General features: G+C 40.2%; 1 protein-coding gene across 1 annotated transcript in view; it reads left to right on the forward strand.

Moving 5' to 3' along the window:
• The first annotated feature begins 19,321 nt into the window (after window positions 1-19,321).
• Window positions 19,322-24,764, forward strand: part of NEK6 (NIMA related kinase 6) — a 125,652-nt gene continuing 120,209 nt past the window's right edge. Inside the window, exon 1 of the mRNA XM_036748988.1 lies at window positions 19,322-19,438. The gene's annotated coding sequence lies outside the window, so the exon portion shown is untranslated. The remainder of the gene's footprint in view (window positions 19,439-24,764) is intronic.

Below are 24,764 nucleotides of genomic sequence, written 5' to 3' on the forward strand. Positions count from 1 at the left end.
ATCCTCCAAGGAATCCTGAATCCCCCAGAAGAGGAAGAACGATGGCAGCCGATGAGGTAGCTTTCAAGACTCAAGCAGTTCCTGGACCAAGCTGGGAGCTACGGAGTTACGGAGAAAGAGCAAGAGAAGAATTCTGGGACAGAAACAACAGAAGAATTCGAGTTTCCTGGACCCAACAGAAGAGTCCTTGGACCAAATGGAGGAGTTACTGGACCAAGTGGGAGCCAAAGAGTAGCAAGAGATAGAGCCATGATGTGGAAAAGAAAACCTGGACCTTGCTCTTCACTGATATTGTGAATCGTGTGGATTGTACCAGTGCCAAAAAGAGAATAGACTTTCTAGCACACTCAAGGACTCTCCTATGTTGAAAACATCTAACCCAGGTTAAGAATATGAGAATAGAAGATTTTAGAAGTCACTGGAAGATAGGTCTTCTAAGAGGAGTGAGTTGCTTGAACTTCTAGCAAGTCTGTGGGTTTTTTCTCCCTGGTTGGGGGAGGACGGGAGCAAGAAAGGACTCACCCATGAGTAGTAAAATAAGTCTGGAGGACTCTATGAAACTATAGGGAGGTGGCACTCAGTGGAGAGAGAAGGAGGGTTGTCTTGACTGTTTATAGGCTTGGGTACAAGAACTTTTTTTTTCTCTTTTATGTAGTCAATGGTTTGTTAGTCTGAATATTTGAATGGGAACCAGGGGCCCTTTTTCTTTTTCTTTTTTTCATTTTGGTATAGAAACCTAGACGTGAATCAAAATTTGATGCTCCCAAAGGAAACCCTGGGTGGAGGCCAAATCTCTCTCTTTGAGAGAAGGAAGGAAACAAGTTTTTATTAATTGCCTGCTACATACCAAGCATTGTGCTAAGTACTTTAAGAATTTTATCTCATTTGATCCTCACAATAGCCCTGGGAGATAGGTGCTATCATTATCCCCATTTTTCAGTTGAAGAAACAGAGGCAGAGACTTGCTTGGGGTCACACAACGCATAAGTGTTTGAAGCTGAATTTGACTTGACTCCAGACCCAGGGTTCTATCCACTGTGCAACCTAAAAGCCTTTAGAAGAATCTTTAGGATTGAAACCAGGCCATGTAAACCAAAAGCCTCAGCTTTTGGATCATAGGTTATATTTATATTATGCACTATCATAAGGCGGCAAGTGGGCAAAAGGGAAAAGAGCACCGAGTTTGCAGTTGGAAGACCTAGGTTTAAACCAATTCCATTCTCTGGGCCTTAAAAATAGTATTTCAATAGTAACTTCACAGTAATTTTTTACAGGTGCTTTGTAAAATGAAACTAAATATAAATGTGAACTATAATTACATTCCAATTTATATGATAGTTATTTCTGTATGTATCTGCTGCTATTATTAGACTACAAGTTTCTTAAAGACAGAGACTGTGTCTTGTAAACTTAGGGATCTCTCTCAGGGCCTAACCTGATGACTTACACATGTTGTTGTTCAGTCTTTTTTTCAGTTGTGTCTGACACTTTGTGACCCCAGTGGAGATTTTCTCGGCAGAGATACTGGAGTGGTTTGTAATTTCCTTCTCCAGCTCATTTTACAGATGAGGAAACTGAGGCAAACAGGATCAAGTGACTTGCCCAGGGTTACAAAGTTAGTAAGTGTTTGAGGCCAGATTCAAACTCAGGAAGATAAATCTTCCTGATTCCAAGCCCAATATTTTATCCACTGTGTGGAAAGAACACTGGGCCTATAGACACAAGACCTGGATTTAAGTCCAAGCTCCAATGTATTTACTAGCTATGAGATTTTGGGAAAATCAATTCCTTATAAGTCATAGGTTGTAGGAAAATTTTTAAAATATTGTTATTATTACTAATAATTGCTGACTTTTTGTAGCACTTTAAGACTTGAAGACCACTTTATACATCATACTTTCATGGATCAGTGATCTAACTGATGGAAATTCTCTCCAACAGTGTCTTGCCTCCATTTTATGTGTGATTCTTCACCATCTATTCCTGCACCTCCTCCAGAATGGGTCTCCTCAGCCTGCTGAAGGGCTTCCTTTGGGTCTTCCGATTGATGTTACAGGAGAATTATTATAGCACATGGACTATATCTCTCTGTTATCCTGCTCTCACTATGTGACGGGCCCACCTCATTTTCTGCTCATACATATCTTTGATGATATCTCATACAAGTCTTTCCACATGCAACTTATCATTAGCAATACCCTGAAACCCATTTACGTACACATTTGTCTCTCTATTGTCTTTTGAGTGAACCATAATTTTGACTTCTTCAAGGCTGTGGTTTTCCGTGAATTATAGCAATGCATCACCTGATATTACATACAGGTTTTTGTTTCAGGGGAAGTTTGGTGGTAATCTGAAGGGCTCCATAATTCATTTAACCTCAAAGTGCCCTAAGTAACTCCATAAGATAGAAGTCAGCAAATTATGATTGAGAGGCCAAATATGGCTTGCCTCCTGTTTTTGTACTGCCTGGAGCTAAAAATGATTAAACATGTAAAAATAATTCTTAGCTCTCAGGTTATATAAAAATGGACTTTGGGTTTGGCCCTCAGGGCATAGTTTGCTGACCCCTGCTCTAAGACCATAAGTTGAAGAAAGGGCACTTATCTGCATTGGTATAGGGAGTTTTCTCGAGATTTCCTGTGCCAGTAAAATTACTGTGCCTATCCTTATTCTTAATTCATGCAACCCATCTTAGTCTTCCTTCTATTCAATTATGGATCTAGTTCATTATATATCTGCAGTGGCTTTCCAAGTTATATGCATTAATGGACCATGTCTGTGGATATCTCCAACTTTATCCCAGTCTGGATGACTGGCCTTCTTCAATTTGGCTTTTCTTGTATAGCTAGGCTGAACTTTTTTTTGAGTGACAATGCATTTAGGAGGCTGAGCAATGTTCTTGGGGCTTGATGCAATCAGCGCAAGGTCATAGGCAAGCAGGAGCACCTTCCAATCTATTGGGACTTCCTTTTTGTTTTTTGGTTTTTTTTGGGACTTCCTTTTTGATTTGGATTTGATGCTGGACATACTCCATCAGAGTAGAAACACTTCTGGTATATTTGTCTCTATGTTTTATACTTTGCTTCATAATATTATTCACAAGATCACTGAATAAAGTTGTCTCTGCTCAATTCAGAAATTTGTTTTATTTGATTATATATATATATTGCAAGGGTTTTGATTTCCTGTCTTTCTCAGTGGGATTTAGGGCAGGAAGGAGAGAAAGTGCTTTTGCTGTTGTTGTTAACAGAAAAAAATAAAATAAAATAAAATAATTAAGTTGTTTTTGTTCTCTATCAAAGAACCTTTTATGATCCTAAAAAATTCATGGGAGATACCATGTTTGAGGTGAGCCTTTATGGCAACATTTTGTTCAACTGAATCCATTTTTGAAAAAAAAATAAACAAACAATAAAACAATGGTGTTTTGTATTCTTTACACCTTACAGTCAATTGTGTGACTTCAAAGATGTGGTCTGCCATAAAATATCTTTGCAAAAAGCATCTTTTTCATTTCTCATATTTTTATCAAGGTTGCCCTTGATACATGTGTAAAGTATCATAAGGATTTTGTAGAGCTGGGAAAGTAGGCATATGGGTTGATAGTTTTTGACATCCTTTAATTTGCCTTTTGGGGCAGCAATATCTTAAGCTGTCCATTATGTTCTCCTCTTTTAAGATAACTTGAGAGTACATATCTCAATTCCCTCAAGATTGTGTTATCTCCAGCATGGACCTCCTCTCTGTATACTTGGACTGATCCAGCTGTTCTCCCCATCTTTTTAAAAAAAATGACTGTCATTTTTACTTTTCTATGTAACACTTTTGGGACTGTGATGTTAGTGTCCAGATGCGATATCTCTACTGTCATTGATGGAAAACATAGTTTATTGTAGAAATTTTGACAAATCTTTGCCATTTTATGTTCATTGTCCTCCATCCAGTTTCATCCTTAAAAGTTATTGTAATGGTCTCATTTAATTGGTTCTCACGCAAAACTTTCTTCAAACTTATTTTTCCCCACACTGCTTCAAATTTTATGAGGAAATGTTACTTATAAACTTATGCCATACTTCTTCATGATGTTTTGGAAATAAATCTGAATTCTAAACTATCTTTGTTCTTGGTTGTCATGTCTCTTCTTTCAAGTATCATATAAAATGACCATTTCTATATCCAAATAGAACAGAAAAAGAAGATTGTACCAGAAACCACAAATATCTATTATGGACTATTTACTTTTCCTTTTAAGTATATACTTGCTTCAACATAACTTTCAAAACTGTTGTGTTGTTCTGTGTTTCCTTTTGGCCTTCCTTCTGTTCACATCTATGTGTTTTTTTAAATGTTCCAATAAACATCTTTTTTCCCCTTTTTTTCTTTTCTTCTTTTTTTGGCCATCCTATTGCTACTCTTCCTTCCCTCAACTCCTACCCCCATTGAAAAAAAGAATGAAGGAAAACAGGACAAAATTCTTGTAACAAATATACATAGTAAAACAAAAGAAAATTCCACATTGGTGGCATCTGAAAATGTATATACCATTCTGTATTTTCAGACAATTATCCCTCTCTCAGGAAATGGATAGCATACTTTATCAGCAGTTATTTAAAATTATGGTTGGTCTTTGCATTGATCAGAGTTTTTAAGTTTTTCACAGTTGTTTTTCTTTACAATGTTGTCATCGTGTAAGTCATTCTTTGGGTTCTGCTCACTTCACTCTGCATCAATTCATACAAATCTTTCCAGGTTTATTGAAACCATCCTTTTCACTCTTTCTTACAATACATTAATATTTCATTACATTCATGTAACAAAACTTGTTCAGCTATTCCTGAATTGATGGGTACTTACAAAGTTTCCAGTTCTTTTCCATAATAAAAAGACTTGCTATTAACATTCTTGCGCATATTTTCCTTTCTCATTTAGCTCTTGAAGGTTCAGGCCTAGCAATAGAATTGATGGGTCAAAAGCAATTCACAGTTTAGTGACTTTTGGACTATAGTTCTGAACTGTTTTCCAGAAGGACTAAATGATAGACTAGACATAGCTCCACCAACTAAGCATTAGGGTGCCTGTTTTCCCACAGTCCCTTTAACAATTGTCATTTTTCTTTTTTGTTAGTTTGACAATTTGATGGGTATGAGATGGAACTTCAAGGTTGTTTTAATTTGTATTTCCCTAATTATTTATTTAAAGAATTTTTTCAATGATGATTAATAGCTTAGATTTGTTCCTTTGAGAACTACTTGCTCATATCCTTTAACCCTGTCATACCTTTTCACTTAGCAAAGTTATCAGATGTTCTCTGAGGTTCAGAGAAAGGAAGTGTCTTATCTGAGGTATTGTGAAAGTGCTATAGAATATGTGAATTATTATTGTTGTTTTTGTTATAGGTATATAATAAATGCTATGGAATAAATAAGATAAGGGCAGTTTGGTTAATGAATTTATCTAAGAGAAATTTTAAGGAAATTCTAAGAGGAATATTTGGGTAGAGGAAAAAATTAACCAAGAAAAATGCTTGAACACAAAAATTTCTCTCAGTCACTATTGATGTGAAACTTGGATGGAGTCACTGTGGGGGAGTACATATCATACTTCTCTCTTTTTTATCCTTCACAGAAAGTTCCCACTTCTTATACAGAACTGCTTTCTAGACTTTTTCTCTTGGGTTTAAACAGCAACAGAGATGGCAACAATAAAAACCCAGCTAAGCCAATGCTAGATGTATTCTCCATCTAACTTTCATCTCTCAAAGCCAATCCTTGATGTCACAGTGGATGATACTTGCCATTGAATCATGGGATTTTAGAGTTTGAAGGGACCTTAGGACATAGGGTAGAGTATTAGAGTAAGAGACATTAGAGGTCAGTTGGCCCAAACCCCAAGTGAAGGAGGAATCTCCTCTATAGCTTCTTGATTAGTGTCCTCCAACCTCTATTTGTATACCTCCAATGACAGAGAATGCCCTGGCCCCACATCTGACTTTTGACTGGTAGCCATTAGCAAGTGTCCAGGGGTTTTGACCATTTCCCACAAAATGGTACTCACCTTTCAATTCCAAATAGAGGGAACCTAACTTTCTTTTCTCTTTCCACGAATGTAACTGGCTGGCTGAATCAGACCTGTCAGTTACTATTCAGATTGTTGATGGGCCTGCCTAATTCTCGTTGACAACTCAGTCAACCAGAGATAGTGGGTACTAAATGCTCATTCATGGATTTTTCATGTAAATGATATATATTGTTGGATTCTGCTTTCTAGTCTATTCCGTTGTCATCTGTTTTATGGGTGAGTTAGTTGCATTCACATTCATAGTGGTGATTATTAATTGCGCATTTTCTTCTATCTTATTCACTTTTACTTTTTCCTGTATTTGTTCCCCACCTTCTCTTTAAATGAAGAAGAGGTTCATGAGACTGGAGTGCACTCAGTATTTGTGCTCTATGCTTGATGCAATTAGTATCAATCTTCTGCTCCCCTGCCCCTCATCTCTTCCCCTCACTCAGACCCCAAACACAGGTTCCTACCCTTTATTTATTCCTTTTTAATCTTCCCTTCATGATACTCAGTCTAACTTTAGTGTTCACTTTCCTTATCCCTCCCCGAATCTACCTTTCCTCTTATTCTCCCCTTTCCCTTCTTCAAATTTCCTCCTGTTTATGTGTTGAGTTGAATGTAGTTTTTAATTTTTTAAATAATATTTTATTTTTCCCCAATTACATGTAAAAACAATGTTAACATTCTTTTTTTTAAGTTTTGAGTTCTGGGAGCAGCTAGGTGGTACAGTGGATAGATTACTGGCTCTGGAGTCAGGAGGACCTGAGTCCAAATCCAGCCTCAGACACTTGATGTTTACTAGTTGTGTGACCCTGGGCAAGTCATTTAACTCCAATTGCCTTGCCAAAAAAAAGCTTTGAGTTCCAAATTCTATCTCTCCTTCCCTCCCCCCACCCCAAGACAGTAAAGCAATCTGATATAGGTTACATATGCATAATCATGTAAAACATTTCCATAGTATTCATTTTGTGCAATAAAAACTTGAACAAAGACAAAAAGAAAGAAAGTGAAAATGGTATTTTTTTGGTCTGTATTCAGACAACATCACTTCTTTTTCTGGAGACAACATTTTTCATCATGAGTCCTATGAGATTGTCTTGGATCATTGTATTGCTGAGAATAGTTAAGTCATTCACAGTTGTTTATAATACAATATTGCTACTACTGTGTACAATGTTCTCCTGATTTTGTTCACTTCACTTTGCATCAGTTCATGTAAGCTTTTCTGAAATAATTCTGCTTGTCATTTCTTATAGCACCATAATATTCCATTACAATCATATACTATTACTTGTTCAGCCATTCCCCAATTGATGGGCATCCCCCTCAATTTCCAATTCTTAGCCACCACAAAAAGAGCTACTATAAATATATTTGTACAAATAGGTTCTTTTTCCTTTTTTAAAAAAATATCTTTGGGATACAGTCCTAGTAATGGTATTGCTGGATCAAAGAGTATGCACAGTTTTATAGCTTTTGGGGCATAGTTCCAAATTGTTCTCTAGAATGTCTGGATCAGTTCACAATTCTACTAACGGTGTATTACTATCCCAATCTTCCCACTAGCCTTCCAACATTTATTATTTTCCTTTTCTATCATATTAGCCACTCTGATAAGTGTGAGGTGGTAGTTCAGAGTTGTTTTAATTTGCATTTCTCTAATCAATAGTGATTTAGAGCATTTTTACATGACAATAGATAGCTTTGATTTGTCTGAAAACTACCCATTCATATCTTTTGACCATTTATCAATTGATGAATGACTTGTATTCTTACAAATTTTACTCAGTTTTCTATATATTTGAGAAATGAGGCCTTTATCAGAGATACTTGCTGTAAAATTCCACCCCCACCCAGTTTTCTGCTTTCTTCTAATCTTGGTTGCATTGGTTTTAGTTTGTGCAAAAACTTTAATTTTATATAATCAAAATTATCCATTTTAGATTTCATAATGCTCTCTATATTTTGATTGTTCCTAAATTCTTCCCTTCTCCACAGATCTGACAAGGTAAACTATTCCATGCTCTCTGAATTTGCTGATGTTATCACCCTTATGTCTAAACCATGTATCCATTTTGACCTTATCTTGATACATGGTGTGTGATGTTGGTCTATCCCTAGTTTCTGCCATACTGTTTTCTAATTTTCCCAGAAGTTTTTGTCAAATAATGAATTTTTATCCCAAAAGCTTGGATCTTTGGGGTTATCAAACACTAAATTACAATGGTCATTTACTACAATGTATTATGATCCACTACTCTATTTCTTAGCCAGTCCTAGATTGTTTTGATAATTACCACTTTTTGATACAGTTTAAGATCTGGTACAGCTAGGCCACCTTCACATTTTTTTCATTGATGAGTTGAATGTATTCTTACACCAAACTCTTTATGTATGTGTTCTATACTTCTTTAACCAGTTCATATGAAAGTTAGGTTCAAGTAATACTTACTTCTCTCTATTTCTTCCTCACTTGTATAGACTTCTATTTGCATAGCCCAATTGTGTGAGATAAGTACTCCACCTCTTCCTCTCCTTTTCTTCTCTACTGTATCCTTTTCTTCTTCCTTTACTTTCTTCTTCTAAGATAATCAGAACACAATACTTCCAAGCCCTTTGTCTTATTCGACTTCCTCTATTATCCCTCATAACATTAGGGTTCTGGGGAACCCTTGTATCACCCCCTCCATCCGAATGTAAATATTTCATCCTTATGAAGTCCCTTCAGATTACTCATGTGTATTTACTTTTTTATATTTCTCTCAACTTTCATGTTTGTATTTTAATTTTTCTTTGCATCTCTAGTTTTTCTCATCAGGAATATTTGAACATCTATTTTTGGAAAATCCATTTTTTTTCTTCTCTAGGATTATACCTGGTTTCACTGGACAAGTTATTCTTGGTTTGACTTTTGGAATACTGTATTCCATGCTCTCTGCTTCTTCTTAGTGGTAGTGGCTAAATCTTGTTTGATTTTCACTATGGTTCTTAAGAATCTGAACTCATTCTTTCTGGCTATTTGCAATGTTTTTTTCTTTGACCTGGAAGCTCTGGATTTCAGCTATGATGTCCCTAGGCATTTTCACGTTAGGGTTTCTTTTAGGAGGTGATTAATAGATTTTATTTTCATTTTGCCTTTTTGTTCCAATATGTCTGGGCAGTTTTCTTTCATGATTACTTGGCATAGATATCCAGGATCCTTTTTTGCTCATGGATATCTGGTAGTTCAATGATTCTTAAATTATCTTACCATGATCTATTTTCCAAGTCAGTTATTTTTTATATGAGATATATTTTCTTCTATTTTCTCAACATTTTGGCTTTGTTTTAATATTCTTTATTGTCTTATGGAGTAATTAACTTATGTTTGGTCTATTCCAGTTTTCAAAGAGTCTATTACTTGGATACGGATTTATATTTCTTGTGCTAAGCAAATTAACCAAGCTAAGAGAATTAGTAAATTCTCTTTTTATTTCTTTTTTTAAGTTCATCATTTTTTAAATTAATTTTTTTTTAGTTTACAACTCTCAGTTCCACAAGTTTTTGAGTTCCAAATTTTCTCTCCCTTCCTCTCCTCCCCACCTCCCCAAAATGGCATGTAATCTGACATATACCTTCACATTAAACTTATTTTCCCAATAATCAAGTTGTAAAGAAGAAATATAACCAATGAAATGAACCATGAGAAAGATGAAACAAAACCAAAATTAAAATAAAATAAAATAATAAAAAAGAGAGCAAATAGTTTGCTTCAATCTGCATTCAGATTCATAATTCTTTCTCTGGATGTGAATAGCCTTTACCATCATGAGTCTTTTGGAGCTGTCTTAGGACCTTCCATTGTTAAGAAGAGCCAAATCTATCAAAATCATAGAAGCAATATGTCTGTGGTTGTGTACAATGTTCTCCTGGTTCTGTTCCCCTTACTCATCATCACATCATATGTGTCTCTCCAGGTTTTTCTGAAGTCCATCTTCTCTTCATTTCTCATAGCACAATAGTATTCCATTACATTCATATACCACAATTTGTTTAGCCATTCCCCAATTGATGGGCATCCCCTTTATTTCCAATTCCTTGCCACTACAAAAAGAGCTGCTATAAATATTTTTGTACCTACAGGTCCTTTTCTCCCTTGTATGATACAGCCCAAAGTGGTATTGCTGGGTCAAAGGGTATGCACATTTTTATAGCCCTTTGGGCATAGTTCCAACTTGCTCTCCAGAATGGTTGGATTAGTTCACAACTCCACCAACAATGCAATAGTGTGCCAATTTTCCCACATCTTCTCCAGCATATGTCATTTTCTTGTTTTGATACATTAGCCAATCTGACAGGAGAGATGTGGTACCTAAGAGTTGTTTTGATTTGCATTTCTCTAATCTATAGTGATTTAGAGCATTTTTTTCATATGCCTATAGATATCTTTAATTTCTTCCTCAGAAAACTGCCTGTTCATATCCTTTGACTATCTATCAACTGGGGAACGACTTGTATTCTTATAAATTTGACTCAGTTCCCTGTATATTTTAGAGATGAGGCCTTTGTCAGAGACATTGGTTGTAAAAATTCTTTCCCAGTTTTCTGCTTCCTTCCCAATCTTGGTTGCATTGGCTTTGTTTGTATAAAACCTTTTCAATTTAATGTAATCAAAATTATCCATTTTACATTTTGTAATGTTCTCTATCTCTTTTTTAGTCATAAATTCTTCCCTTCTCCATAAGTCTGACAGGTAAACTATTCCCTTCTCTCCCAAATTGCTTATACTATCAGTCTTTATATCGAAGTCGTGAACCAATTTTGACTTTATTTTGGTATATGGAGTAAGATATTGGTCTATGCCCAATCTTCCTAAATCTTTCTTCCAGAGCTCTCATTTCTTTTCTATTTTTTCTCTAGCATTATAATTTTATTTAGAATATAATTTTAAACTTTAAAAAAATTTTTAAAAAAGACTTTTATTTTTTCTAGTGTTTCTTATTGCTCTTGATACCAACCTATGTTGCTTTGCTTGTTGGTGGTTTGGAATTATTCTCCTCTTCTGGGTTTGTGTTTTGGGCATCCCTAGCATTATAATGGCTTTGTCTTTTTTTTCTTACTCATTCTTCCAGTCTTACTTCCTGAATTTGTATTTTGTGTTCGAGTCATACTCTGTGTATTTCTGGTGGGACTCTCGTGGTCTTATAGGTCCTTGTCTGTCTTATCTAGAGTCCTGTTGCTATGTTCTCTGCTCTCAGTCTGGGCCTGAATTTGTGATCTTCTCTCTGGTTCAGAGGGATAGCGCTGAAAGCCTGTTCTGACCTGGATGGTGAATCTGTGATCCCTTCTCCAGGGTCAGAGTAACAGTGCTGTGGTTTTGTTCTTATTCACAGGGATGAATCAGTAACTTCTCCTCCAGGTTCAGAACAATAGTACAGGGGCCTTTTTTTTAAAATTCCATGGTCTGAGTCCATGATCCCAACCCACTCTAATTCCATAGTGCCTGCCCTAATCGACCTTCTATGGTTTCTCCTCAGATTTCTTTTCTCAGATCTTTGTTGGATTAGATGTTGGAGAGGCTGGGTTGTACTGATTTCTCTAATTGGCCATCTTGGCTGGACTTCCCATTAAATCAACAAAAGAAGGTTCCAGGATGCAAGTGCAAGCTACTGCTTGAGAAATATTCAACAGCACAGAATCCTATATCATTTGCTAAGGGTTTTTCTCACCATCTCACAAATAACTGAGGAGGCTGGGTCCCTAGATGAGGCTAGGGCACATTAGGTGTTTAAATGTTTGTTGAATTGAGTTGTGGGTTTATAAATGTTAGAGTTAAGTGGTTTATTTTCTCCTCTGTTGTTCTGCGATTTGGGACTAGTTGGATTTTGTCCTTCTGATTCTTCATTTCCTCATCTACTGCCTCAGTGGCAGTGAGTCTGAGAGGTACTACTCTAAGAAAGTTACCAGTGAAGACCTTGGCCTGCTAGAAAGAGCACTGAACCAGAAGTCAGGCCCCTGGATTCGGGTCCTGTCTTTATCACTAATTTGGGCAAGCCACTTAACCTTTTGGAGTCTTGGTCATCTGAAAAATAGGAGGACTGGGTGAGATGATCTCCAAGTTCTCCTAAGAAACCTTCTAAAGTCCCTTCCAGGTATGACATACAAAGACTAGACAATCATTCCCCACTTTGTACCTCTTCTATGTCATTGCCATGTTTTATTTTGTACTGTCATATCTCCCTATGCCACCCACAAATATTTGAGTACAGAAACTTTTTCTTATAAATCTTTTCTTCTTACCCTATACTGAATACCAATTTTTTTGCACATAGTGGGTCTTTAATGTATCTTTCCCTAGAGCTGCACATAGTAGGCACTTGCTAAATGTTTAACAAATTGAATCTCTATATATTAGGCTCTCTGTAAATGTATATTGAGTTGAATTTAATCTATATAGCATATAAACTCAAAGGTTCAGTGAGCATAAATCAGTCTCAATATAGTGGGCATTATGTAACCACTTAGTTGGCCACTAAATGGCACTTAATATTTGTTGATCATAGAATCATGTTTTAGAGGTAGAAGGGACCTTAAAGGTTATATAATCTAGCTTTTCATTTCACAGATGAGGAAACTAAGGTCAAGAGAAATTAAGTGACTTGGCCAGGGTCCTATTGATCATACTTGGTAGTGGGAGGATTTGAACCTATGCCGTCTATCTCCAAATCTAGCAGGCTTTTCCATTACAGCAGCTAAATCTGCATATAACATACTCTTAACAACTGTCTAATTGGACTGACTTTTCACTTAGTAGGCACTACTTAAACTTTTTTTGGATTAAATGGAATTTCTTTTTGTAATGGGGGAGGGGGCTAGGGACCATTCCACAGAGACTTTTTCCGCCCAGCTTTTGAGACAAGTCACATAGTGGTATGCATTCCTGCAGCATTAATGCCTCCTCAGGGAATCCGACCTTTCAGAAATATGAGAAGGTTGCATGCACGCAGCCTATCCTGCTAGGATTGGATTCAGCCTTCATTGGGAACAGCTAACCACAGGCTGGCTGCTTCTGACAAACACATCAGTGCTCAGCTTTCTCCACTACCCCAGCTTAGGGAATAAAGGGCCTGGGCTTTTGCTAAAGGTATTTGGGAGGGCAGGGAGGATAGCAGAGAGGAAATCTGTCATTGCCAGTGGGGTTAGGCAAGTCCCACCTTTCACCTGATGTACCACTTCAGGCTGTTGTTAACATCGTGTCCAAGAAAAGTGTAAAGAACTGGATTGGGGTACAAATCTGGTCTAAGCCTCAGTTTCCACATCTGAGAAAAAAGGAATTGAACTATGATCTCAAGGACTCCTTCCATCTTTAAAAATATGATCCCATGACCAACAAACATTAAGTGAAGGTTCTAGGTGGACATTCATTTAGGTTCATTGAACCTTTAAGCTTAGATGATACGCAGATTAAATTCAGCTCAATAAACATTAATCAAGAGCCTAACATGTACAGATTCAATTCATTAAACATTTATTAAACACCTACTATGTGTGGGTGTGTAGATCCAAGGCAAGACATATTAAAGGACCAGATGTGTCAAACGGTATTCTTAAATTCTAGTCCTTAGATCCACTGTGTACAGAGGGCACTGTTCTTAATGCTAGTTGAGAGGAAAAGATTAAGAAGGAACAATATGTGCCTTCAATGTTATTCATGTATTATGTACCCATGTATCCATGGGGTATATGGGGTGTTCAAGGAAGACTAGCACCTCTGGTGTGAGGGCTTGCTGAGCCCTCTTCAGGGTTGCTCATCCGCCTTCAGTGTCCACCTGGCGCTCAACTGTCACCTGTGGCTCCAAGAAAATGCAGCATTTGCAGCAACCACACCCTGGTAAAACCATCTCAGCAGACAGGCTAAACCAGGTTGAGGGTAACCCACAGGCCTCAGATCTGTCAGTGAGTTAGGGGGGTGTCTACCCCAAGCATGTGAAGACTTCCCCTGGCAGAACGGGTGGATGAGAACAATTTGTTTCAATAGCTGTGAAAAGTTGGCTGAAGTAAGCACCGTAAAGCTCTTAGAGCTTGGTCACACATTGAAGACACCAAGGCCATCCGCTGCATCCCAGGCCATCACCGCTTGTCTTGACTTTTGTCTTGCCACTGGACTTTGATGAGTGTGGAAGAGAGAGTGAGGCTGATGACTTTGTGCAACTCTGCCTCAGGATGTCATTGGTCCTCTTTGGAAACAATGTACAAAAAATGATCCATGTATTCATTCATTCATTCATTCATTCACTCATTCATTCAACAATATACTAAACTAGGGATTAAGGGATGTGAATTAGAAGATCTGAGTTTGATCCTTACTCCTCAGGTTCACTGTGTGTGACCTTGGACAAGTCACCTATCTTCTAGCATTCTTGTGAAGTTCAAGAGATACTGACTATACAAACTTTTTGTAACTGTGAAGTACAATAGAAATGTGAGCTATTATTAATAGTATGATAAAGTAAATACCTAACAGTACATGGTTTCATAAATGATGATGCCTACAGTTGCTGCCCCTGTGGAGGCGAGGCTGGTGGATCATCTGAGTTTGAGAGTTCTGAGCTGAAGTAAGGTTAAACTCTGGCACCAAATATGGTGAGCATCTGGTGGTGGCCTATACCACCAAGATGCCCAGGTTGGAAATAGAGCAGATCAAAGTTCCTTTGTGCATCAGCAGTGGGGTTGAGCCTGTGACTGCCAATTCACTTCCAGTCTAGGTGAGATAGGAAGACCTAGTCTCAAAAAAAAATGATGAAACCACACTAAGCTATTTGGGGAGTACTCTCAAGTTTGGGGATACAAAGTCCTATTTGGGCTAGAAGTGATTAATGTCTACCATATAATAAATGTTTGTCAAATTGGAAATCATTTTGTATTATACCCTAATTTTACAGATGAGTAAACTGAGGTCCAGAGACAGTGAATGACTGGCCAGTGGTCACACAGGCGGTAACTGGTAGAACCAGGACTAGAATCCAGGGCCCCTGACTCTTAGATCAGTGCTTTTCCCACTGCCCTCTCACTGCTAGAAGCTATTTGGGGTCTATTCTAGAATATTACCCTATGGGCTGAGAAATGTTTTGTTCTCATATTAATGGTTCAATTCCAGGCCCCTTCAAATGTAGAATTCACCATATGGAATGAATGAAAAAGAAAAGGAGGAAGGCACAAAACACTAGGTAAAAAAAATCTTAGACTCTAGCCACGTAAGAGCACTCAAATGGTTTCAGATTTAGGTCCCACATAGTTCTGATTACTTGTAGCACTAACATAGGCTCTAAAATTCTGTGATTCAAGGCCCTTTTGGTTCTATCTAACATTCTACTAGAGTCTCTTCCATTTCTAACATTCTGTGATGTTAGGTAAAGATGTTCCTTCTAGCCTTAACATTTTACGTTCTAAGGTCCCTTCAGGTCCTAATATTTTATGTTCTAAGGTCTCTTCCAGCTCTAATGTTCCATATTTGAAGATCTTTTCTAACTCCAACATTCTATATTCTAATACTCTATCTTCTAGGGTCCCTACCAGTCCCACCAATCTGTGTTCAATACTGTAAAATTCTATGTTCTAAAGGTGTCTTCCAATTCTAACATTCTGTGTTCTGAGGTTTCTGCCAGTTCTAACATTCAATATTTTAAAATTCTTTCTAGTCCTGACTTTCTATATTTGAACATGCTATGTTCTAAGGTCCCTTCTAAGCTTATGGTCTAAATAAGTCCCTTATCTCATCAGTCATCTATGACTCATCTTCTTGGGTATAGTCACTGATTATCCAATAACTAATCACCCAGATATGGTAGACTGTGGACCTCTTGTTCAGTGTGCTTCTCCCAAGACTCATTTTAACCGGGTTAGGAGGAGAGGGAATTGCCCATGGTGAAATTGACTCTAAACAGGAATTGACTAAAGATCATTTCCCAAAAAATGTCATCTGATCTGGAAGAAATTTGATTTTCTTTCCAGCTGTGCTCATATTATAGGCCTGGCAGTAACTAACTCTGGGCATTAATCAGCTTCACTCCGACTCGATCAGAGGCAGAGGGGAAGTCCCGTATGTTCATGAGAATCACACCCACCTATAAAAGCAGTCCCTAGCAGTAGCTGGGACAAAGGAGCCTCCTCTCTTGGGCCTAGGAGTTGTTTGGTCCTTGTACTTATATTACCCTGGTCTGCAAGGAAACACTGCAGGTAGGAAGGGGAGAGGAAAGGTAGGAATTTTTACTGAGTGACTTTGGACAAGTGGTTTCAACTCTAAATCTCATTTTCCTCATCCATCAAATGCAGGGGGTTGGATTAGGTGTTTTCTTTGGCCCCTACCAGCTCTAATATTCTGTGTTCCAACATTTTATGTTTCAAGGTCCCTCTCGACTCTTATATTCTAACATTTTAAGTTCCTTTCCAGTTCTAACATTCTATGTTCTGTGTTTTAAGGCCCCTTCCAACTTTAACTTTCTAGGTTCTATTGTTCCAACATTCTATGTGCTTTGCTGGTTCCTGTGAACCCTAACATTCTAACAATAGGCATCCAGGTATCACAGTGGATAGAGTGTTAGACTTGGTATCAGAAAGACCTGATTTCAAATCCAGCCTCAGACACTCTGAGTAAGTCAGCCTTAGTTTCCTCACCTATAAAATGGGGACAGTAATGATACCTTATCTCTCAGGGTTGTTGTGAGGCTGGAATAAGATAATATTTGTAAAAGCACTTCGTAAACCTTAAAGCTCTATACAAATGCCAACTGTGATGATGATGACAATTATTCTGTAAGATCTACTGATGTTGTTTTTACTATGCTACGACTATAAGTACAAAGAAAGGTTGCTGTGTTCATAGCTCTGGAAGTGTAGGCCTGGTGTGGAAGTCAACAAATCCCCAAGAAGGTCTAGATCTGGGGTTTGGGAGGGAAGAGCCAAGCATGCCACTTTGCCAGTGGAAAATCCTCCTGATTTCCTGACAAACCAGAGGAGGGAGGGGGAAAAGATAAATGGGATTCACATCGTTTTGTTCTAAGCACTTCCCTTATGTTTTAGATTTTGTATTGATGGACTGATGATATAATTTGCTTTAAAACCAGGTGGCCTCTTAGTTTCCATCTGTTCTGTCGATCACTGTCTCTAGTGAGCTGCCTGGCACAGTCAATGCCGTGCAGGCATCGAGGCCCAGAAGAGAACCTTCCTTAAGCCCTCAGAGATGGAGTGTGGTATAGCAGAAATTGCCCTGGGCTTGGAGTCAAAAGGCATGGGTTTGAGTTTTGGCTCTGACCTTTGTCTGCTCTGTGACCTCGGACAAAAGACTTTGTCTCTCTGATCCTCTGGTTTCTCATCTGCAAAGTGGAAGTAATAATTCCTCACAGGGCTGTTGTGGACAAGCAGGCTGGGCATGATGATGATGATGATAATGATTAGGATACAGGGTCAGTTTCATACATGAACAGCAAGAAGTGATGCTCGTGCAAATATGTCTCTTAGGAGTTAAAGAGATGCCAACAGCCTACATATCATTTGAAGTTTCTCGAAGACTCATTTTGTGGGTTGACCTGGCCCAAGTACAAAATATGATGCCAAACCCCAAACCTCAAAAGAAAGGACAGAGACCAGCTAGGCTTTTCCCCTGAAGACATTTGTTTCTTCTTTTGTTCTCCTTTCTCTGCCGCCCTTTTCTGCAGGAGGAAGCTAAGATGGCCTGATCCCTAGATCACTTGAAGATTACAAGAGTGAAAAGAATTCTAAATATGCCATCAGTAGATTTGGGTTCAAGTGCCTACTCCAATACTTGCTAGCTATGAGATCCCAGAAAAGGAGTACAAAAGTATTATCCTCACTTTGCAGATGTGAGGACACTGATGCCCAGACAGGAGAAATAACTTACTCAAGGCCACATAACTAGAAAGTAGCAAGGCTGGGATTCAAACCCACATCCTTTGATATCTGCCAGCTCCTTCCACCACACCACACCACACCACCTACCTAGGCCAATCAATTAATCAATAATCAACATCATCAAGCACCTACTATGTGTCAGGCACTATGGTAAGCTCAGGAGCCCTTAATGAGATCCCAGGAATTTTATTAACATATATGATCTTAAGTAAAATCCTACTACCCCTGGAGCTTACAGGAAAGTTCTGTGCTGAGAACCTCTTGTAAGATCTCCCTTATTCACCCTCCATCTGTTCTTTCAAAGCATGAAATAATAAAATAAGAGTCCTTCTTTAATCCTTAAACCCTCGGGGGAGAATAATGTTAGCTCTTTCTCCCTGACACTTTCAAATACTTGACATAGAGACTATCCGTGGGAGGAAAAATTATAGCCTCCCATGGTAGTGGGACTACAGTTCTAATTCTGAGCACCACAGTGCAAAGAGAAGCTCCTCTGTGACTCATCTCCTGACTTGGGGGAAAAAACCCACTGAGTTAAAAACAAAAGTAAGAAAGGCTCAAGTTGATCCTTCCCGGTTTCCCTCCTAGACTGAGGGGAATAGCGGGCAAAAATTTGTAAATATCTTGTTAGGATTTGTTTTTTTCTTTTTTGGGGAAAATGGCACCCTAGTGCAAGTTACTAACTTACTCATTTCATAGAATTGTTGGTGTGTGGGGAGGTTTCGAGTGGGTTATGGAAACCCCCTTCCCCACAGCATCATAGAACTTTATCGACCTCTCCTCCCAAAGGACCATAAAAAGAACTAAGGTAGAACAGAGAATTGGAAGGGATGTGGAATGTTGCAGCTGGAACGGACCTTGAATATAGTGAAAATAGCTCATATTTACCCTGGACTTAAAACTTTACCTTCCTCACAACTACTCCATGAGCTTATTATCCCCATTTTATAGGTCAAGAGACTGAGGCTCCAAAGAGGCTCCGTGACTTGTCCTCGGGCCACACAGCTAGTATGCCTAGCTATTTAGAAAAAACATCTTTCGTTTCACAGATCAGGTAACTGAGGCTCCTCTTAGACAACGGAAGTGACCGGTTCAAGGTCGCTGACCTTCCTGGGCTGGACAGGGAGAGGGGCTCTTGGCAAGAAGGGGATGCAAGGTGGGGCCCCAGCGGAGGCGGAGGGCGTAGTGGAGGGGACAAAGGGCGGCCCGGGGGACCGCCCGGGGAGGGCGGGGCTTGCTCCCCGCCCCCTCGCAGTCCCCGTGGGCCCCGGGGCCGCGCTCCCGGGAGGCCTGCGTGGCAGACAGCGCGCGGAGGGGCAGGCGCGGCCCCGGCGGGGGAGGCGGGGGCGCGCGTGCGCGGCCCTGGCGGCGGCGGCAGCGGCGGAGTTGGTGGTGGCGGCCGCGCGGATAAGTTGCGTCCGGGACTCGGGGGCTGCGCTGCGCCGCGCTTCGCCCGCAGGAGCCGGTAAGGCCCCCGGGGGCTTGGGGAGACTGGCTAGGGCAGAGTGGGGAGGGGCAGCCCCAGGTCCTTGGGGGCCGGCCAAGGAGCTGGGGCGGAGAAACCTCCGGCTTGGGGCAGCAGGAGAACCCCGTGCCCCCTCCCCCATTTTCACCACCTCTCCCCCGCCCGGGCTCAGAGCCTGGGACCCCCCCCTCCCCCAAGGGCCCCTCCTCTGAGCCCCGCTCCCCCCAAGCACCCCGAGCCTGGGCAGTCAGCGCCCCCGGGGGCGGGGCGGCAGAGGTGGGGGGAAGAGGGGTGGCTGAACTTGACCCTAGCTGAGCCTGGGTGATCTTGCGTGTCTGGGTCGGTTTGTGCATGTTCGTGGCGGTGTGTTGGTGGGTCCATTTGTTGGTGTGTGTCTGTTTGTGGGTGTTTGTCCGTCTGTTGGTGGGTTGTCTGACTGTGTATCTATTTGTGTCGGTCGGTGCCTATTTGTGTCTGTGTCTCAGTGTGTTCCTGTATCTGTCTGTGTTTCTTTGCGAGTGTGTCCGGGTCTCAGCGTCCATGTGTTGTCCCCATTCCCTCCATCCAGGCGGGAAGGGGCTTGGCCATCAGCCAGTTTCCCTCAGTGCCTACAGCTCCCAGCTGCTCCGGGCCGAGCAGAGTCCAAGATTCCTCTTCCTGTGCACAGCCCCATTGCTGTGTGTGCTGGATGGGGGGAGGCTCCCAGTAAGAGAAGTTGGGCTTGGGCTTTTGTGAGAGAATAACAGTGAAAAGTAAACTTTGGAAGGGACCTGGGGACATGGCAGGAGGGACACACAGACCCATGCTACTTAGAGACAAACACCATGTTAAGATTCACACAGGTAGATACTTATAATAGCTGGCTCTATTTTCTTTGCGGTTTTGTTGCAATATACTTTCCTTACAATAGGTCTGTGAGGTAGGTAGGGGGAATGTTATAATTCCCATCTTACAGATGTGGAAAATGGGGTTCAGAGAGGTGAAGTACTTTATCCATTGTCACAACACAACTAGTAGGTGTCAGAGCTTGAATTTGAACCCATGGCTCTTGGCTCTAAGTATATACCATGATGGTCACAGGTGAACACAAAGAGACACTTCGAGACATAGACAAATAAAGACACAAAGACAAAGAGACAAGAGACCAGTTTATGGATAGTTATGTACCTGTCTATTTTCCTCCCATCTCAGTTCACTCTCATCACCTGGGGCCCAGTGGACCTTTTCTCCTTGACCCTTTGTTGGACATGTCAGGCTCAGGGAGAGGAGACCATCTCTCCCTGGGTCTTCTTTACTTTGGTGGGGCTTTAACCTGACTTGTAAAGGATTCTCTGATCTGCATTTGTATAGTCTGTAAAATAGATATCAAAAACTCACACTGCCTGCTAACAAGAGTTGTCAGGAAAGTGCTTTGTAAACTACTTTGCTATAGAATTGCCTTAGAACATAGAATATTAGAATTGGAAGGAAACTTAGCAGTCATCTAGTCCAACCAGCTCTTTTAACAAGGTCATACGATTGGTAAATGGCTGATCTAGGACTTGAATCCAGACCTTCTGGCTCCAATCCAGGGCTCTTTTCATTAAACCAGAATGCATTACTTATAGATAGAGCCATAAAAACTGGATAACTTTTCTATAAGTTAATTGTCCAACTTTTGGGAAGCAGTACCCATTTTATTGCTTAGGGTTCAAGTCCCAACAATGCCACTTAACTAACCTTGTTACCTTGCGGAGTCATTTAGGATACTTCAGAGTCTTCATCTGTAAAATGGGGAATTATAATCCTTCTACTAGGTCTCTCATGGGGTTGTGAGGACCAAATGAGATAACAGATTAGAAACTTACAAAGTGCTATAGAATTGGCCCTTTCCTTAAGTGGTAGAACTGCCAGAAGGTTGGCCAGCAGGTGATGATGTATTTTGATTCCAACAAGTTTTGAAATCTGCTTCTGAGGGGTAGAAATGTTGAATCTACATTAGCTGAGGGAGTGCCCACACTGATGAAATCATGGGGCCTAAAATTATTGAAGTTATATTATTATTACCCACAGAGCTCTTGTTGCTTTTGAGATGACCTGTTGTCTGGTTTGCCTGTTTTTGTACACTGGGATGTTTCAGCTTTCTTTAAAAACAAAAAACAACAAAATTGGACTCTTCCAGAATTGGGGATGGGGCAGAAATAATGAGAGGCAGAGGGCTTGGTGTGAGAGGGAGGGATACTTTGCATATGCAAATGTGATACTTGAATTAAAAAACAAATGAGACTGCCTTATGGGGCCACAGTATGCTGAGATGGATGACTGTGGCTTCTTTAAAAAATATTTTCCCAAATGGAAGGAGAATTATCTTTGTAGAGCAGTTGTAGGCAGGAAAAGAGGTTGAATGAGGAGTTCTAGCTCTGGCTTTGTAAGTGTCTGTGTGACCTTAGGTGAGTCAATTCTCCTTTCCAGGGCCTGAATTATCTTTTCTGAAGAATGAGAAGATTGGGATAGTAGATTGTTTCTAAGGTACCAGGTCTCAATTCTGGGATCCTCAGTTGGGGAAGAAGGCATGCTCTCTTGGCTAATTAAGGAAGTTGAGGGTATGCAGTTCAACCCCTGGTACACCTGTCTGCATGGCATGATGGGAAAGAGACTTAGATTGGTAGTCAGTGTACTTGGGCTTGCTACTTAATACTTTTTCGACTTTGAGCACACTAATTCTCAACCTTTTTGGTCTCAGGACCACTCTATACTCTTAAGAAATCTACCCTACAGAGCGTTTATGTGGTTTATAGCTATGGATATTTACTATAGTAGAAATTGAAACATTTTGGTGTTATGAAAATAATTTTGACCTTGTGGACCCCCTGAAAGGGGTCTCAGAGACTCCCAGAGGTTCCCAGACCACTGGATTGTAGTGGATAGGGCACTGGACTTAAAATCAGGATGAACTGGGTTCAAATTCCATCTCAGGTACTTAACTAGCTGCGTGACTCTGGGCACATCACTTAATTTTTCTGTCACTTAGTTTCCTTATCTCTAAAACAAGTGAGCAGAAGTCTGTGACCTCCAAGGACCCTTCTTGTCCTATATCTATGATCCTGTGATCAAGTTATTTCCCCTTTCTGGTCCTCAGTTGCCTCATGACTCGATTTGGACCAGAGAACTTTAAAGTTCTTCTGTCGTATACCATGATCTTAGGTCGTTAAAAAAAAAAACAACTAAACAAAAAGCTCTAACATTCTGTATTCTAAGGGACCTTCTACTCTAACTTTCTTTCATCCTCTAAATCACAAATGACTGATTCCAAAGAATGTGAAGCAAGTGTTCCATGTCATCTTAAAAAAATAGCCCAATTCCCTTAAAAAAACCCCGACTACCCTTTGCTGCCACCCCCCCCCCACACACAGCACTTTTGTGCTTGCTGGAAACTCCACCTCCCCCATCATGGCACAGTCTGTCTTCATTCCCCCCAAATAAAATACAACTCTGAGGAGGGGTAGAATGAGTCACTCCCTGGCAGAGATCCTCACTGGCAAAGGTTTGGGAAGGTTCTTGCCCAACTTCCCAGAAGAAAAGGCCCAGGAGGTTGGAATGCTCTCTGTGGTTTGTGAAGCTCTGTGGTCCCGTCAGCTTTGGAAATGACTGAAAATGAGAGTTTAAAAAAATAATCCCTGAGGAGCAACCAGGAACAAGGCTGCCCCAAGCCCTTGTCCTCTGCCCCACTCCATTTCTTTATTTCTCTGAGCTGGGAAATGACTTGAGGCTAATACAGCAATGCCAATCTTTAGACATGGAGCTCTTAGAATTGCTAACTGGTTCTCTTACTAGTTTTGTGGGGGACATAAGATAGATTTCTGGAGAAACTCTTAGCCAAGACTCGATTAGTAGATACTGAGCTACATCTGCTTGGGAAGGCTTCAGATAGATATTTTGAAGATCAGACCAGTGAAGTTATTTGCCTTTAGGAAACATTTTGTATTCTTTACCATCCAGTCACTTGTGATTTTTAGAGTCTAATAATATAGTGGAAATGGCCTTGGAATTCAGTGTTAGAGCTGAAAGGCACTTTAGAACATAGGATAAATAAACAATATACTAGCCATGTCACTCTACTCAGTTAACTCCAGTGTCTCCCTTTTACCTCCAAGATCAAAGAGATGTTCTTCCATTGGATATTTAAGACTCATTACTTCTCACATCTTGGTCTCATCCTACTTTTCCAGACTTCTTAGATACTATCCTCTACCCACCCTTCCACATCCCCCCATACAGTTCAGCCACACTGGCCTCCTTGCTGATCCTTTCACATGACACTGGATCTCCTGTTTCCATTTCTTTGCGCTGACTGTCTTTCTGCAATACTTTTCCTTATCACCTCTGGCTCCTGGAATCCAAGGTTGCCTTCAGGCCCCAGCTCAAGGTCGGTGCTCTGCAGGAGGCCTTTCCATCCCCCCAGCTGCTGCTGCTTTTCCCTCCAAGGTTACCTTGTATCTACTTTACATGTATCTTGTATGTATCTGTATAGCAAAGTGTTGTTTTCCCATTTAGAATGTAAACTCCCGGAGGGCAGGGCCCTTCACTTTTGTCTTTGTATCCCAGATGTTTGGGAGGTGCTAATAAATACTTGGGTCAGCTAGGTGGTCCAGTAAATAGAGTGCCAGGCCTAGAGTCAGGAAGACTCACCTTCTTGAGTTCAAATCCAGCCTCAGACACTTGTTAGCTGTGTGACCCTGGGCAAGTCATTTAACCCTATTTGCCTCAGTTTGGCATCTGTAAAATGAGCTGGAGAAGGAAATGGCAAACCACTCCTGTATCTTTGCCAAGAAAACCCCAAATGGAGTTACAAAGAGTCAGACACAACTGAACAATAAGTTTATAGTTGCAAACTTGATTGACTGGTAATATATTGGAAGGAGTCTTGGACGGAGACTCGGAAGGGCTAGGTTCAAATTGCCTATGCAGATGACTTCCTTCAGCGCCGGTTTGAATGTATGAAGCAGAAGCCAGAACGAATAATCTTGTAAGAGTCGTTTTGTTCCTAACATTCTGTGTTCTAAGGTCCCTTCAAGTTCTAACATTCCATATTTCAAATGTTTTGGGTTCTATGTTCGTACATTCAGTATTTTAAGGCCCCTTTAAGCATTGGCATCTTATATGCACGTCCCAATATTCTATGTTTTAAAATTCCTTTTAGCTTAGAAGTTGTCAGATTCTGTAACATTGCCCTAATCTGTAACCTTTTAGAGGGGATGGAACTGTTGGGGCAGTGGCAGGTAGTGACAGCATACTGGATTTGGGATCACTCCCTGGGGTCAGGTGCCAGCTCTGCTACATAACACTT

This window comes from Trichosurus vulpecula, chromosome 3 (assembly GCF_011100635.1).
Source record: "Trichosurus vulpecula isolate mTriVul1 chromosome 3, mTriVul1.pri, whole genome shotgun sequence".
In the NCBI taxonomy this organism is placed as follows: domain Eukaryota; kingdom Metazoa; phylum Chordata; class Mammalia; order Diprotodontia; family Phalangeridae; genus Trichosurus; species Trichosurus vulpecula.